The 11,649-nt window shown below is 41.7% G+C and overlaps 1 protein-coding gene across 2 annotated transcripts in view; it reads right to left on the reverse strand.

Annotated features, from left to right (window-relative positions):
• The window catches only part of LOC104955165 (leucine-rich repeat and fibronectin type III domain-containing protein 1-like protein), a 136,818-nt gene extending 132,227 nt beyond the window's left edge, over positions 1-4,591 (reverse strand). For both annotated transcript variants that reach the window (XM_010782412.1, XM_010782411.1), the window contains exon 1: positions 3,405-4,591. The gene's annotated coding sequence lies outside the window, so the exon portion shown is untranslated. The remainder of the gene's footprint in view (positions 1-3,404) is intronic.
• Between the last annotated feature and the right edge of the window lie 7,058 nt (positions 4,592-11,649).

Here is an 11,649-nt window from a genome sequence, read left to right on the forward strand (position 1 = left end):
ATCTGTCTATTTATAGCCTTTCTATCCTTTTACACATTTCATCATGGCAACATCACTCCGTTGTTTACTCCTCAAAACATTTAGTCATTACTGCATCCGCATAATCACATTTCTTTAAATAAAAACCTTATATTTGGGGTAGAGAACTCCATTTTCCCACATCGTCAAAACTGTATTTTCTTTCTCCTTCTGAAACTCATTGAGATTGAGCTCCATTTTATGTTCTGCTCCGTCTCTCTTGCTCATACGAACACATCAATCAATTAGACTTACACTCCTCCATAACTCACACTTCTCTCGAGCTTCATTATTCAATCTCGTGTTGACAGAATGAAAGGTATTTTACACGGCCTCCAAAAGAAAGCTTTATTGTTCAAAGTTCATTTTAAAAGGTGCTTGGGTGTCATAGCCAGTCAGAAATGATGGGGGATCATGACACAAAGCTATGCCACTCAGGGCTTACGATTGTGAAATCCATTATACAAGTTAATTAACATAGTCAGTCCCAGATTATGTTCTAATAATGTACATGAACAAGTTTTGTGCCATGCTTTATAACATATAAATAACCTCCTTCAACTCAGTATCAAACATTCTGCTTGCCAGAAACTGTAAAGATGAATGCATATTCAGTTCATGTTAAGCGTTAAGGGAACCTCACTTTTCACATTGACACATGCACTCTCCCATCAATCTCCCACCTCTCCTGCACTTAATTAGGAGGGAGAAGAGAACGATTTGCTAATCTGAGTTATAGCCACCGGAGTAATTGGACAAGCAGTATGACTTCAGAGTTCAAAATGATCAGGAGGTTTGAAAGCATTTTTTCTCACACTTTCTGGCCCCATGTTTCCCTCTGGTATGTTTTCTGTAACCTTCAGATTTAATCCCAATAAGCCAGAAAGATCATGAAGCGCCGCTTTCACAGCTTGTTTTCCTACTGGAAGTCAGGGTCAAATGAGTGTCTGGCCTTCCTCTCAGCTGGAATGTCTACATTTCCTTGACTTGCCTTAGAACTGGTTGTGCAGTTATATGAGTCGGTCAATCCAGGCCTTACCTTATCTATTCTGACATCTGCTGTTCAAAGGAATAGCTCTACATTTTGACAAATATGCTTATTGGCTTTCTCACAATGAGTTGGATTGGACTAAAGATTCAACTCGACCATCTGCAAATTTGTAGTTGGGGCCGGCAGCAAGTTTGAAACGAGGAAACAAGACGAGCTTTGTCCAAACACAACTAAATGAACCTACCGCCTATAAACTTAATTTAACAACCATTTCATTTGTTTAATTCATACAACAACTGAAGGTAAAAACAATATTGTCGTTTTTTAAAAGGGATTATGTACCAGACTATTCTGCTTGGGCACAGTAACTTTCTGCAGCTTTGTTGATAATACATGTAACATAAGGAGTAGTTTCATGGATTGTGGGACATCGCAAATATTGTAAAAAAACGTTAAACTGTTTTATTTTTCCCCAAATGTATATCTGACCTTACTGCAACATCACCCACAATGCTTAGAGCCACTGTTTTAAAAACATTGCTGCTCAGTTTAAAGTTGTGTGTCTTGTAATTGCTATAGTGGTATTCATAGATAGGATATGGAGATGCATTAGCTGTGAATCTCAAATAAGAGCTTATCCAGAATATGAGCCATAACCCTGAACACTGCTAGCATGTTAGCAAGCTCACTGTGACAGCAATGTAAGTAACCACGATGATTTCAAGAATTAAGGCCCAAGTCATTACAGCCCACTCTAGGGCTAGGTCAACTAGTAATTGCACACAAGCATGTTTTGAAATGTATTTCGAGATTGGCTGGTGAATAAATCTGCCTGCAATCTTCTCTGGGCATATTTACCAAGTTTGAGGCTCTAAGCTCAATATAATCCCCTGTCAGTATTTGTGTTTGAGCGTGAATGTCGATGTGCAAATCAGGTCATGATTGTTCAAACATTTCCCATTGAAGTCCAGCCCGTTAAGATATCTTTAACTGTACACGAGGATTTCACACATTGATTGTGATCTCAAAGGAATTAATAACTGGAAATCTTTCAAAAACACTGCCACTGTTCCAAGACACATTCAAACATGATGAGTCAATACAGGCGAGAAAGAATGACAAAATGTTATGTAGGCAGGAAAGATTGAAATAGCGAAACAAGGCTTCGGTTAAGCCTCAGGTAAACACTTTTCGAGGCAGAAACAGGAAAACAAGCAAAATAACCTTCCCCAAATCTTATTTAATCTGGCATGTGTGTTTACATGTGTTTTACGTTGTCTTAGAGCCTTTGTAAAACCCCATCAAAATGCCAATGGCAGTTAGGGAAGAGGAAATGGCAGGTAAAGAGGAGCTGATGAGCTGACACTGCAAACTAAACTGTTGGCTGTGTGCAGCTTTTTTTGGCTTCTCTTCTTCTCTTTCCTTGGTGCAGCAACAACCATTATGCAGCGGTCCCTTTGACAATATACCATGAAGTAGCTACAGCAGCACTGATAGAGAGAGTATTCTACTCTTAGCCTCCAGCATGCGGCAGTTAGAGCTTTCCTAGGGGATCATTTGAAAAGCCAGCACCTGCTCTCCCTGTATGCTCCCTCTCTCCTTGGTAATGTTCCCACTGACTATGCCCCACTATCTGTTACAATTGTTTCCATCTTTATCCTGGTTTATTCTCATTTCCCTACCCACCTCTCAAGCTGCCTTCCCTCTCACCTGCCACTATGTCTCTCTTTCTCCTGAACACCTCTCGCCTTTCACCCAGCCCATTTCCTTCTCTGTATTCCACCCCAGCTCTCTCCTCACCCTCTTCCCCTAACAAGTCCTTTTAAGTCTCCCCTGTCTCAAATATTGCCTTGTCTCTGCTCCCCTAGTCCTGCTCTCCTTGCCAATTTTCCCCCCAGCCCCCAATGTAATCAATTGTAACGTTCTCCTCCCTTCAGCTTTGCCATCATCCATCCTTCCCTCATTGCCCCTTCTCCTCTAAACTCTGACTCCTCTCAGCCCCTTTTCCTACCACGCTTTTTTAAATCCCATCTCTACTCATATCTGGTCTCATCTCCTAATTTTTCACACCAATTTATTCACGTTTCCAATGCATTACAACCCCCCGAGCATGGCCCCTACTGTCTTCAATCTAGGGAAAGGATATGACCATCTCTACATCGTATGAGAGAAACCCATAGCGCCATTATCTCCCCATCTGCCTCCTCTCTCTCTCTCTTTCTCTCTCCCTATCTCTCCCTATCTAATCAACTCGACCCCTTCTAAAATTACAAATCAATCTCTCAAAAGCGTCTCAAGACACAAAGAGCATAATGTGATGATTGAAGGAGTAGAGGACGGATGAAATTGTGCGATAATCGGACAGATGAGAAAGTAGATAAAGAGACAGCCATACCTGGGTGCCTCTCTCCTCCTCGCCGGTTAGGTACAGGCGGTTTCTCCTCCGTTCTCCCCTTCTCTTGTAAAGCCAGGTGAAGAGCTCTGGAGCAAATAATATGTTAAATCATCCTCCTCCTGGACAAATAATTTACGAACCAAATAAGTAATGATATCCACTTTTATTTTGGTTGTCTACCGCGCAACGCTGGTCGAGCTGCAGGGATCCTTGAGAGGTACTGGGGCACGCGAGCCGTTTAAATTTAGTTCCTTTGGAGTTGCCTTAAAAGCCCGATGCGGGTACACGACCGGTGGCAGCTGATAACCTACAGCAATCCGGTGTCCGGCGCAGATCCCCTGGGACGGTACTGTAAGCGTGGTAAAACGCCGTTAAACCGGCGCACAGCCGCGTTGCGCACTCATTTGGTCTCCATGTGAGCTCTCAGCGTTTCCATTAAGACTCCGTTAATCGTTGATGTGAAGAAAAACGCACAGCTGTCGGAGGTTAATATAGCTGGGAACGTGTGTCCTGAATAGAGAAAAAGCACTGAGTGTGGATAGTGAGGAAACGTCTCAGGCTACACGGTGAAACCGGGCACGGTCTTCGTTTTGGGCTACTCAGCCGGTGTAAACTCCCCTACAGATGCTCTCTGGTCCCCATTCAGCAGCTGTCATTCCTGCACCAACACATTTGGCTCATTCCCATCTCAAAATATTTGCACTTTGCTGTAGGACAGTAATCCTTTCTGGTTGCTGTGTATCCGTCTCAAGGTAAGAACATGATCAATTAGATAACAACTGGTTAAAAAATAAACTGCAGAATCAGAGAGGCTTGGTAAACGGGCGTCCCCTCCTCTCCAGCCACAGAAGTGACTTTGTCTTGACCTATCTATCTGTTCTTCTCGTGTCGGTCTATCCAAGGAGTTGCGCCGGACAAGAGTGCAGGCTGTCCGGTGGATGGAAGCCTATATGATAAATCCTGCTAGGAAACCAGCATCAAATCATTCCTGTCCTTTCTCCCCTCCTGGCCGTTACAAAGCACTCTACGTCCCTCCTGCAGTCACTTTCACACAGTGCGTCGGTTTGTCCCGGGAGGCGATACGCCTACCAGCCCCTCTGCTGTCTGTCTCCTTCCGTCTGTGTCCGTGTCCTGCTTTTCCTATTGACGAGTCGCTGCTCCGGTATTACCAGCTGGTAATAACCGATGGATACGTTATGACGACTGTGCGTGGTGCCATCTCCGGGGCGTTTGCCTGGGAAAAGTAGTTGATATAAATTGGGTCTAGCAGGAGACACAACCCACATCAACAGGGCCGGAGGTTCTCAGTGAGGGGCGGGAACCTCAAGAGGGCCGTGGGAATGGAAGTGCAACCCTTGGTAAAAGTAGTTCCCTTTTATGATTTTAGTATTATTTATTATAATGGTAGTTTTCATCTATTTAGGCATAGGCCTATCTGCATGCAATGGAATCCAACTGAGAGTTTTTTCTTGTAACAATATACAAAATATTTATTAAAAATCCTGATTATTCGTTGTTGATGTTAATATGCTCAACATCTCCTAAGCACACTGTATACCAGTGAAAATGAATGTTGTTGAGATGTAAAGAGCGTAGGAAATGCAAATTGGCCAATAGTTCTCCCTTTTAAAGCAATCATTTGACGTTTTGTGTTATATGCTGATTTGCTTTCTTAGCTGGCTGATTAATTTGACTGTATCATTAAGGATGGTCAGCTTGTCACCAATTTGCAGCCATGTACATTTCATTTGAGGCACATCATTATGACTTTGAAAAAGCCCTACTTGTAATGACCACTAGAGGATGGAGATGAGAAGATTCTCCAAACTCAAGCAAAACAATAAAATGAACGTGACATTTGACATATACCTTTCAGTTTGAGGGTCATTAATACAAATGCAAAGGTGTGACCTTCTTTTGGACACAGAAAACCAAAGCATCAAATGGCATCGTTACTCAGAAGCTGCAGTGATGAATGCTAGCATCAGACATGGGTACAGCCGGCACACGAGGCAGATTGATGGGTTCACTTTACATATTCTGCAGGGTTTCATGGTTTATAAAGTCACAGTGTTCTACATTTATCTGATTAAGAGGTGGGATAAATGATATGGTGTACTGCTGGCATAACATAAAATAGTTCAAGGTTTTTTTGTGGTGGTTGGGCTGGGAGTGCAGGGGATCATATAGAGATACAAACAATATCAGAGGAAAGCAAGAACTACAAGACAAATATATTTAGAGAGTGGGCAGAGATTAGACAGTGGCCAGGAAAATGAAAACTCTGAATGTGCGCATGTTCTATAATCTCAATATAAATAGAAACACCTCTGTCCTATGGCCTAAAGCTCAGTCTAAGAACAGATAAATACATGTGCGTGCTTGTGGATGTGAGAAAGATAAATGTATCACTTGAGAAACATATAGGAGTTGGGGATGTTTTGGATGAATCTTTTGTGAATTAAAATGCATAAAAGTCAACGTTGGTGGCATTTGTAGGAGAATGGGATGAGATTAAAAGCAGGCTGCAGCACATTTTCAACTATTTGTCAGAACAAGAAAAATGGGTCAGAGTTTCTGATGGTTCCTATCCATAGTAATGTAAGTAGAGCTGGGTGTCCCCAAAGATACTCCAAATGTGCTAGTTTTGGGAGCCTCATATGAAAAATAATTCCTAACTTGAAGTATTTTGCTGAAATAAAACAAAGGGACTTGGTATTGGACTGTTCATTGGACAAAATTAGGAATGTGATGATGTCACCTGGGACAACTGGGAATTGAAATTGTGCATTTTTCTTTATAACTATACTTACAATTATCAAAAAAACAGACAAACACATTATATAAATGTCTTTGTTACTGAACTAGGTCCTTTGTCACTCCATGCCAAACAGCCCATGTGAATCATTTCTAACCCAGTTAAGGTACATCAAAAACTTGATTAAGGGTTAAGGTTGAGGGTAGGAAAAATGTGGCTGGATACTAGGAAAGAGTTACAGACACTGGTCTCCCATGTCACAGCATGTCTCACTCAACCACTGGACTAAGAGGCTGTGTGGTGAAGTAATAACTATGGCTGCCTTTGTTTCCTGGAAACGACAGACAGAAGGGTTCATACAGTAAGAGGCTTGAAGAGGTCCTTGTGAGGTAAGAGTAAACATGTTATGTTTAAGGCATTTGAATAAATTAACATAGCTGTTATTTCTTTTGTCATTGTAAACACATTACCATATCACTCTTTTACTTAAATCCACACAAAAGCAAATGTCTTCTGATTGACTAATTTTCATATCTCGTTTTATTATTCATGTTGTTTTCGTTTTTCGTTGTGGTTTTGCCTACTGTCATTTCAGTGCTGAGTGTGTTGACATTGCCTTGCTGACTTGCTGTGTTTCACAACAATAAAGTGACTGTGAAGTTAAGAGAGAGAGATCGAGTAGACACAGAAAGGGCAAAAGAGATAAAGACAGACGAGGAGAAAAAATGTAAGGGAGGAAGTTAGGGAGATAAAAAGAGGCGGAAGACCCTCCAGCTGATTCAGCACCATGGACAGCGCTGCAGCGAGACTCAGACTCAGAAGGCCGGAACAAGCTTTATCCTCAGAGAGAAAAGCCAAAAGCTCTTCTCAACATGCTCTGATCTCTCTCACTCTAACTCCCTTGCTCTCTCACATACTTATCTTCCATGTTGCTCTCTCTCTCTCTCCCTTTCTCTTTTTTTCTGACACACACAAACTAGTCATTGCCTCCCTCATCTCCCTTGCCACCCTCCTCAACCCTCCACAGTTTGCCGTTTTTTTCTTATCATTTCTCTGCGTAACTGCTCTCTTTGTGGATCAGGAAATACTGTGTGTGTGTGTGTGTGTGTGTGTGTGTGTGTGTGTGTGTGTGTGTGTGTGTGTGTGTGTGTGTGTGTGTGTGTGTGTGTGTGTGTGTGTGTGTGTGTGTGTGTGTGTGTGTGTGTGTGTGTGTGTGTGTGTGTGTGTGTGTGTGTGTGTGTGTGTGTGTGTGTGTGTGTGTGTTCGGCACATTTGGAGAGGAGGCATGAGTAGAGGCAAAGTTCAAAAGGACAATGCCCACTAAACCGGTTGACTGATTTCTAGACAGGACAAGTGTGTTTGGGTTTTGGAGAGTGGAGAACAAGATTAGACAATAAGGAGAGGGCAGAAATAAACTAAACAAGAGAAAAACAGGGGTGTATAGAGCATGATATGAGACAGATACAAAGAAGCACCATACTTCTGTTGCTACAAGGGAGGTTGTCTTGAAAATGAACAGAAATATGAGCACCTTATACATATACATTTTCTTCCATTGGGACAATCTGAGATGTCTAATTATCATGTTATCATTAATAAAACCCTTTATTATTTAACTGAACTCTTAAAGGCATTCATAGTGTTTAAGGTCAAAGCCTGACAAAGCCACTAAACTCATATTCATTTGGAGCGAGAAACACGCGGTGACTCATGCTGTACATTATTTATCATACCAGAAGTTATATTTTATAAGTTGCGATCTGCCGGGTCTCTGGAGTATTTGAGTTCTAAGTCACTTTGTCTACTTCTTCACTCCCATGTGGTTGCACAGTTGTTATTGGTGTCTCTCGGATGGGAGTCATGTAGTTTTCATATCCAGCTTTTTAAAACAGTACATGTGAGGGGTGACAGATGTACATTTCTAATAATAATATAACTGATGATAGATCAAATAATCTCAATGCCTTTGTGAATATCCACTTGTCACACACACGCTTGTTTTCAAGTGACAATCACACTTCAACACCCTGTCGACTCTCAGAGCCCCTTTGTCCTTGTCGGTTCAACATTGGCCCGCCAGTCAATAAACCAATCACTCCATCTGCTGATCATGAGATCAGCGCTTCAAGCTGACGGATGATCCATCGTCCAATCAAGTAATTGATTGGAATTGATTGGTTAATGCCCCATAAGTGTTGCATTAAGGAGCCCACATGCCTGTCATACAGAGAGGATTAGGAGTGACCATTGGAAGCCAGTTTTTCGACTCTACTGGTGAAGTACGCACTTATCTTTATAATCTCTTCTATGGAGATATATTAAGCCTATTCATGTCACAACATACTCCCATTTATGAATGCAGAATGGAGCTGCAACAGAGGTGGCTCTTGTTACTGAAATGCAGACAGAGTAACCAGTAGGTGTAGAATAGACTAGGGCTTCAGACCAAAGCAGTCAAAATCTAAAATAGTTAATTCTCTGAAAAATACATTCAAAATAGATCGCCACTATAAATCACTCAGACTTGGCAACACTCAACCTATTCCTGGTAAGATATTCTGTTTACCGAGAATTTGATTTGCTATCTGTCTCCCATGCCGTATCAAAACAAATACCCTTTCACTTCAGTCTGAACTAAGTAATGTTTCATTGGCACATTCAGTTTTCAAACAGTTATGATGGATTGTACATTCTGATTATATGACACCCCCTCTTTCCCAAAACAATCTATTGTGTCCCATATCAGAGAACAGAGGCAGCTAAAAAATGACTTAGACAAAATCCATCAGCCTCCCCATTTGACGTTGGTTTATGAAGAAATAAAATACAGCAGATTGAGGTATGGCCCTCTCTCCAGCAGTTTCACAGTAGTACATTTAGGTGAGACCAAATTGGAAGAAAGCACTGGCCCACAGAGACGACCCAAAGGAGAACCACCAAACCTCCCAACCGTAAATTAAGGTATGATGGTTGTTCTCAAAAGTTTTAGAGGGGTATGAGCTTCATGAGCTCAGTGCTATCCTAAGTCATTTAGGAGAGCAGCTGTTCCTTCAAACCTAGAAAGAGAGTTAACTGCATGTGAATAGAAATAGGTTTCTAGAGTGGTTGCTACCAATCTGTCGGTTGTTCGAACCCTGGCCCATGCAATCTACATGTCTAATAATTGGGCAATATACTTAACCCCAAGTATGTCCCCATCTGTTACGTCCCGGCTCGTGGAAAGTGGAAAATAACATTTCACCAGTTGTATCTGGTAAATAGGAAGGAGTTTTAATAAAGTGAATACAATTAAAGTTGGCAACAACAGCCACAATCAAAACAAAAGCCACAAAGGCAGCAGTTTAAACAGACACCAAACAGAACTGAGGAAGACTCTTTAATAAGTAAAAGTTGTATTACATATTACACAAACCAAACAAACAAACAAACAAAATAACCCTCACCCCTAGGGTGGAAGATAAATGGGGCTAACAAAAAATAGACTGTTGAAAAACACAGCCTGGGAACAAATTAACCACAGTTAATATTGTTCCTCAGTATAAACCGAGTTTACACAATTAAACACACTTTAGGACAACTTGTTAACCACCGTTAACAACACTAACATAGAATGTTTCAGAGAGGATATTGAGAGACGTCTGACACAGATTCAGACCTCTCTCGACTAACACGGTGCACACGGTCTTAATAGCTGTCACCGGGAAGGGTGCGCGGGGATTGGAGAGTCGGGCCTGGCGTGCTCCAATCCAGACCTTCGGATCTTCGGTCATGCCGACCGGGGGAGGGACAGGAAACCGGCATCCAATGACGTCTGGGCAACGGCACAGCTCATATACATATCACACACACACACACGCACACACACACACACACACACACACACACACACACACACACACACACACACACACACACACACACACACACACACACAGCTGCAAACAATCACAGACAGGTTAATGGGCTGAGAGGAAGCAGCAGCCGTAACACCATCGCATAGCTAATGTTGCGTGTGAGTGTCTCTTTTGAATAGCAGGTTTTATGGAAGCCTTTGCTTTTGTGTGAATGTGTTTGTGAATGCCTGAATGCTTTGTAATGCTTTACTGAGTAGCAGCAATATGCATACTTTTTATGTTAATCATTTGTTTCTCAAATTCAATAATTGCACTACACATACCTGTACTGTTCTATTCATTTGCCTTTCTTGGGACTCAGACAGTGACAGTTTTTTTTTAATTAAGACATCTTATTTACATTTCTAATTACAATAATGTCAAACATAGAATGATCTAGTGAATTAGTTAAGTAACGTAACTGGTAATCATTATGTTTTTTTTCCACTAGCAGGGTATCTTTAGTTCCATGACTAAATCAGAGTGACAGAGATGTTATGGCATTGTCCTTCCGAGTAGCAAGGTTACAGTTTAATGGAGCCAACATGAATGCGTCTCCTGACACATCCACCCCAGCATGGCCATCTATTAATGTGGGGACAGACAGAGGGAGAGGGGGAGAGAGGGAAAGCAACATAAACTGACAGAAAGAGAGGGAAAGACTGCCAAATCATGGCTCTATATCACACTGATGCAGAGAGGGAGATGGAGTGGGAGTGCAGCGACGGAGAGACCCTGACACCATCACAACATGGTCATCCATTACTCCCGAAAGCAGAGAGAGGGATGGAGCAGAGGCAGACTGAGAAAGTGACAGTGACTGAGGTTTTATATTATATAGGGAAGTGTGCAGTAATATATGTATAATGTGAAACATTCGGAATAATTATTCTCGCACAAGACTCTTTGGCAGTACGCCTGCATTTGAATTTAAAGGTGACCTATCATGCAAAATGCACTTTTGTACGTCTTTTATACATGAATATGTGTCCCCGGTGTTCCAGGGAACTCACCAAGTGTCAGAAAACACAACCCTCTCTATTTTCCTCCATACTCAAATCTCTAAAAAAAAAAGGGGCTGCAACGGATCTGATACAGACTGATCCAGAATTGAACACTTTTATGTCACAGAAGTTGCGCTATACACAAGTTATTGAGCCGTTTCCGCTCTACATCCTGAACTCCTCCCTTCGATGCAATGCACTTCCGTTTTGGCGGACTGGGTTTGTTTTGCTAGCTAGCTCCGTTGTGCCGACAAAGCACTGATATCGCAGAGACAAAGAGGATATAACAATTACAACATGAAGAAAAGTGGTTCGGGAACTACGTGTGCGGTAGTTGGTTGCAATCACTCGAGAAAGCACCTGAACGAGTGGTTAGATAGAGAGTGCTACGACCACAAACCAGCACCCAGCACCCAGCCATGTTGTTCATTAAATACAGATAAACACAACAAATACTGCATGCATTGTATTTTTTAATATTATATATGAATATTTTCATAGTGATGTAATTGTGTGGGCTGCTTTTATATTTTAATTTGTAATACCTGTTAGGATTAAACATGTGATCTTTCTTGTTGAAGCCATTTCTT

Source organism: Notothenia coriiceps, unplaced genomic scaffold (assembly GCF_000735185.1).
Source record: "Notothenia coriiceps isolate Sejong01 unplaced genomic scaffold, NC01 NC01_scaffold00024667, whole genome shotgun sequence".
Classification (NCBI taxonomy): Eukaryota; Metazoa; Chordata; class Actinopteri; order Perciformes; family Nototheniidae; genus Notothenia; species Notothenia coriiceps.